We start from the raw sequence: 6271 nt of genomic DNA, 5'->3' as shown, positions 1-6271 counted from the left end.
GGTCCTATTTTAAAAGTATATGTTTATGTATATGCGTGTAGAACTGTAGATAAGTACTCCTAAAGTCATAATGAACAATTGTTGGCATTTAATTCTAGAAATTAATTAATTAACTAAAACAATAAACTAAAACAATGAATACATTATCATTCTATACATTAAACATTAGATGTTCACACTAGTAGGAAAAATGAAATAGGCACCCCCTTTTAGCACCGGTTCTTTAAAACCGGTGCCAAAAGAAATGGGCGGGAGTGAAAAATTGAGAGTTGGCACCGGTTCGAACTAAAACCGGTGCCAAATCCTGTAATTGGCACCGGTTCAAACCGGTGCCAACTTAAAAAAAAAATAAATAAAAATAAATTAAAAAATGGTATGGAAGAGAGTTGGCACCTGTTCACCTGTTCAAACCGGTGCCATTTATGACAAAAAAAACCGGGTTTCAATTCCTTAATATATAATACTTCTTCGTTTTTCAGTATTTCATTCAAGCAGCTTCTTCGTTTTTCATTCTCTCTACCTCTGAAATAATTGCATGCTCTCCTTCCTAATCTCTCATCTTTCATCTCGATCTCTTCTCTCTCACCTCTATTCTTCTTCTTTAAATTGTCGTTCTTCTCTCATCTCGTTCTGCTTCTTTGACCCCTCTAATCTCTGTTCTTCTTTCTCCAACCAAGCACAACAACCAAGCTGTCGTCGTCAACCACAACAAACATCGCCGCCGCCTTAAATCTGGGTAATTTATGGGTTTTTCGGTTTCTGGGTTCTTGAATCAGGGTAATTTCTGGGTTTTCGGGTTTCTGGGTTCTGGGTTTTTTCACGATTTTGCTCGGTTTTTTCTGTGTTCTTAGGGTTTCTGGGTTTTGTCTTTTTTTTTTTCTAGGTTTCTGGGTTTTGTGGGTTGAATCTTTGTGGGTGTATTTGTGCGAAATCGTTCGTTTTTAATGGGGTTTAATTGATCGATTTGTGTTCGATTTTTTGGGTTTAATTGTTCGATTGGCTTTCGATTTTTTTGGGTTTATTTGTTCTATTTATATTTTGTTTTTTTGGTTGAATTTATCTGGGTTGAATCTTAGTGCCTTGTTCGATTTTTGTTCGATTTTTTGGGGTTATTTGTTCGATTTATTTTCGATTTTTTTGGGGTTTATTTGTTCTATTTATTTTTGGTTTTTTTTGTTGAATTTATCTGGGTTAATCGTTCGTTTTTAAGGGGTTTTTTTGATCGATTTTTGTTCGATTTTTTGGGTTTATTTGTTCTATTGATTTTCGATTTTTTTGGGGTTTATTTGTTCGATTTTGTGGGTTTATTTGTTCGATTTTTGTTGAATTTATCTGATTTTATTGTTTTAATTGATGCAGGTTTGAAGTTTCTGATTTTTTAATTTTCGGTTTGAAGGTCGTGAATTTGCCGAGTATGAAGTTCGAAGTTTCTGGGTTGTAAATTGTAAAATTACAAATTCAGCAATTTCTCTGTTTTTTTTTTAATAAATTGTAAAATAACAATTTATTTGATGAATATAGCCTTGTTCGATTTCTTGTTTTGGATTGTATGCTGAAATTGGATTGATGAATAAATTGTATGCTGAAATAATTTTTTTTTTTTTACTGTTTGAAGGCATAATTGGCACTGGTTAACCGGTGCCAATTGTAGTTAAAATAAAAAAAAAAACAGCGCGGCATTTACATTTGGTACCTAACCGGTGCCAAAGCGTGTAGTTAGCACCGGTTAACCGGTGCCAAAATGCTTTAGTTGGCACCGGTGCCAAATTTTTGGGGATTTGACATCCCTCAAATCCTCAACGGTTCAAAACCGGTGCCTTAGGGGGGTTTTGAACCGGTGCCAAATTACCTTTTTCGTCTAGTGTCACCTCGTAGAGAAAGTCTATTGATATTTAAATTTTATTTTCCGTACTTGTTTTAGGAAAATGATTGCATATATCATTCGGATTAGAAGTTTAATTTTACAGTCAAATCATTAAATTTTTATTTTCCGTTTTTTTTAAGAAAATGATTGCATATATCATTTTGATTAGAAGTAAAAATTACAATCAAATCACAAAACCGGCCACCTAAGAGTGAGGTATAGCTTAAGTGGTTAGAGCTTCCCTCCTGATTCTAGGAGATCTTGGGATCGATTCTCATCACCCACTTTTGTGGCTCTCTAAACACCAAAAAAAAAAAAAAAAAAACAACCAAAATCAGCCACCTCCACCTCGTCCTTGAAACCCTACCCTTCACATACAACTATTTTTTCCAGTGGTGATCATTATATATATATATATATATATATATATATATATATATATATATATATATATATATATATATATTTTAAGCCTAGCAATACATTACAAATTCACGTTTAAATTTGGTACTATTTTATTATTAATACTACTGCGTACCTCTCTTCATCTCATATTTATTGCCTTATTATTATCTTACTTTTTTTAAAACTGTTTTGGATTAAATGAGACAAATTACATCGTAAGGCAAAAAATTGATCAATAACAAAATGATTGCTAAATTAAATAAAATACGATTATACAAGTAATACTGTTTTCGTCTGAAGTTATTCCGTATAATTAGGGGTGTTAATTTAGGTAATATAATAGGGGTGTTCACCGGTCCAAAACCGGACCGGACCTGGACCGGACCTGTTGGGACTGGGACCTGAATTAGGGGATTTTGAGGACCAGAGACCGGACCTGATTCAACAGGTCCGCTTCCGGGTCAGCCCTGAAAAATCAGGTCCGGTCCGGGTTTGGACCTGAATAGACCTGTTTTGTTATTTTATTTTATTTTTTTTAATAAATAACCTGTTGGACCTGCATATGGACCTGTTTTGTGATTTTTAGACCTGTTGCATAATTTAATAATTACATACAATCCCAAATTATCAATCACAATTTTTTTTTGATTTTTAGACCTGTTGCATAGACCTGTATATGGACCTGAATAGACCTGTTTTGATTTTTGATATTTTTTTTTTTAAAAAAAAAAATATATAAATTTACCGGGTTTCAGGTCCGGACCTGAAAACCTCGGTTTTGGACCAGAACCGGAAACCTTGAATTTTAAGAACCGGGACTGGACCTGAATCTACAGGTCCGGATTAGGTCCGGTCCCAACAGGTACGGTTCAAGTCGGTTTTCAGGTCCGATCCTGTTTATGCACACCTCTAAACATAATGGATCGTTGTGGGTTGGCCTACGACAAGTCCGGTCTGTTTGGGTTAAGATTACTCTTTTAACCCACCTCGGTTAGGGTCGGGACAATTTCAGGTCAGGTCAGGTCAATTTTGCTGTCAAGATCTGTCCAATCAGAGTTATGTTTAGGTTGGATCAGCTTCTGTTCAGTTCATATAATAAGGTTTGGTTAAATTCGTAATGAGTTCAAATTAAAATGGGCTTGACTAGGTTAATTTTGGGTTGGATGACTTTGGGTTGAGTTGAGTTCAATTCGGTTTAGTTTGATTAGGATATGGTTGATTCAGTATCGGATAAATTCCAATTCAGATTCTTTTCGACTTTGGTTGAATTGGGTCGGGTTGACCGAATTCAATATTCAAATAAGGTCATTCTTAAACCAGAGTTATTATTGCGTTACAACCTTATTATTGGGTTACTATCCAGTTATTCCTATTTCATATTATTGTCACTAACACTTATTAGTTTTTCTCATTAGATTAGTTCTTGTATCAGTTTTATTTTTAAGCCAAATTAATATTAAATTATTGATGACTTATAAGTGAGACGATAAATAATGAACTAATGATACATTAATAGGTGATAGCCAGTTATGGTCATGTTATGTTTAAGGAAAAAAAAAGAAGTTCTTAATGAATAACGAAGTAAGCAATTACATAAATCGAAGTAATTATGTTTAAGTCAAAAAAAGGAAGGTCATTAATAGTTTGGATTTAAAATTATGTTTGGTTTGAAACATATTGGGTTAAAATCATGTCTGGTTAATATCATTTCGGATCAAAACGGGTCATATTGAATTGGCCATTGGGTATTTGTCGGGTAAATTCTGGATTGGGTTGAGTTCAAGTCGGATTAAATTGGGGTCAATTTGAGTTCAAATCTGGTAAAATCACTGTCGGATTGAGTTTAGGTCTAGTCAAATCGGTGTTGGGTTTGTCAAATTCGGATTTAGGTTGAGTTCAAGTCAGTTACCAAATCGGGTTTGTGTCCTGAATTTTTCGAATTAAATTAGGCCGGTTACAATTTAAAACGGATAGTTTTTTTTTTGGTCGGGTCGCTTTTGACAACCCTACATGTATAATAGATTAATAGACCAACGATGTGGTGTAATCAATTGTATTAAATATCTTCCATGATTATGCCTTAAGTGTTATTCCGTAATATAAGATCTTAACCACGCAGAGCATTAACTTGTCAACATACATACATCATACATGGTCTAGTCCCCCACCTAAAATTTGAAAATAAGATTAGGAATTCAAAGATGGACCTACATGGAAAACAATGTATGTGATCCACCATCTAGCAATTCCTTTTTCTAAGGAAAAAATTTGTCACAAGATTGATTAATTGTTATAATAATCAAACAAACATATTGAATTGAATTGAATAGAATAATACAAGTATATAATAGCAAAACTACTATCATTGCAATTCGAAAATATCTTATGTCCTTTTTTCACATCATAATTCATAATGATTTCAGCATTCCTCGTTTAACGAGGGGTCTATGATAGTATGATCTATTGTAGGCCTTGTAGTTGTAGAAATGATTTTCATTTGTAGTTGATAAATTTACATATTTGTTTATTCCTAATACTAGTAAATCTTCTAACAATTTAATTGGACGAAATTCAAACAACTTAACTAAAACTAATTTAATTCTACCAGAAGGACACTCATTTCACTCAACAAACGATGTAGTTTCAATACCAAAAACATAAAAATTTACGGCATAGGAGGGTCTGAAATATTCAAATTTTCAAACAAATAAAAAAAAATAGTAATTTACATAAATCTTAGAGAGAAATTAAGAAAAGAGGGTAGAGAATGATAGAGTATAAAAACCAATTCTAAGACTACTCTAACCATTGCGTTATTAGCTTATAACTTTAAGTTGAGTTGATCTTTTGGCATAATATTTGAGCAAAAAAATCTCATATGATGGGGCGTGATAAAATATAAAATCATTCAATCATTCATATGATTCTATTAATTAGCTTAATCTTTTAATTGATTTGATCCTTTGGCAGAGATGAGAAGGGTTTTGAATGCACCTCGATGTAACCTGTAAGAAAAGATACTGTAAAATCAGAAAAATAAAGATTGAAATGTGAGCCAAATTTCTTAATGTATGTATAATATTGTGACGTGTTAGGAACACTGTCTTAGAAGCAAAATTCGCCCCGATTATGATGCAATCGGAGATGGCGTTGCCCCCCAAGATTTAACACAACGATCTCTTTTAATGTGCACTCAAAAAGAGAGATTAGGAACTCACAATTGCTCATAACTAATTTAGAGGAAAACTGATTTTCAGAGGAAGAGGAAGAAGAGAAATTTTTCAGTGTGTCAAAAACTGATTGCAAACTCGGTTTTTAAAAGCTTTCAAAACTCGGAACTGCTGGAGAAAAATCGGGAAGTAGTAAAGATAGAGGGCGAAAATCAAGGAAACTTTTGAACGAGTAAAAACGTATGTTGCAAGCTTCGTAACTGAACGGTCTCATAAACCTGGACCGTCAATTATGCCACGGCCTAAAAAGGTAGGTACACCACGAACCAATCGGACGACGGTGGAGCACGAATGCCCCTCTTCTAGCTCACAATAATAAGGAACGCACTTCAAATAACTAACTTAAACCCTCATATAAAAACCAAGTAAAAACTTTCCTCCTCCACCAATGTGGATCTTGTTAGATTTGTCATGTTATATACTTTCAAAATATCAACTTTTCATAATTTTGATTTATCGATAATTAAAGATATTAATGATTGAATAGGTATATTGACAAACGTGACTAAAGAAACGTGTCAACTAAAAAGAAATGGAGGAAGTATAAAACAAGTAAAACCAACCTTATATTATCCCACCAATGTGGGACAAAGAGTTTTCTTCCAAAACAAATAACATGTTTCCTTAGCATTATTTCCAACATAACCAACTAGCTAGGACCAATTAAATATTCTAAAATTTCTTGATATATAAAACTAATGCGATGACCACTAATTCACTACATGCTGTCCTTATAACCACTAAATAACAATTAGATAACGTTGTTATAAAT

The 6271-nt window shown here is 33.3% G+C and overlaps 1 long non-coding RNA gene across 1 annotated transcript; it reads left to right on the top strand.

Moving 5' to 3' along the window:
* The first annotated feature begins 302 nt into the window (after positions 1 to 302).
* Positions 303 to 1550, top strand: LOC110687590. Its single transcript, XR_002504450.1, has 2 exons — positions 303 to 736; positions 1360 to 1550. It is a non-coding gene; the product is annotated as an uncharacterized LOC110687590 (long non-coding RNA).
* The last annotated feature ends 4721 nt before the right edge of the window (positions 1551 to 6271 follow it).

Source organism: Chenopodium quinoa, unplaced genomic scaffold, assembly GCF_001683475.1.
Source record: "Chenopodium quinoa cultivar QQ74 unplaced genomic scaffold, ASM168347v1, whole genome shotgun sequence".
NCBI lineage: Eukaryota > Viridiplantae > Streptophyta > Magnoliopsida > Caryophyllales > Amaranthaceae > Chenopodium > Chenopodium quinoa.
The sequence above is the reverse complement of the archived record's forward strand: the minus strand, read 5'-3'. Positions and strand labels throughout refer to the sequence as shown.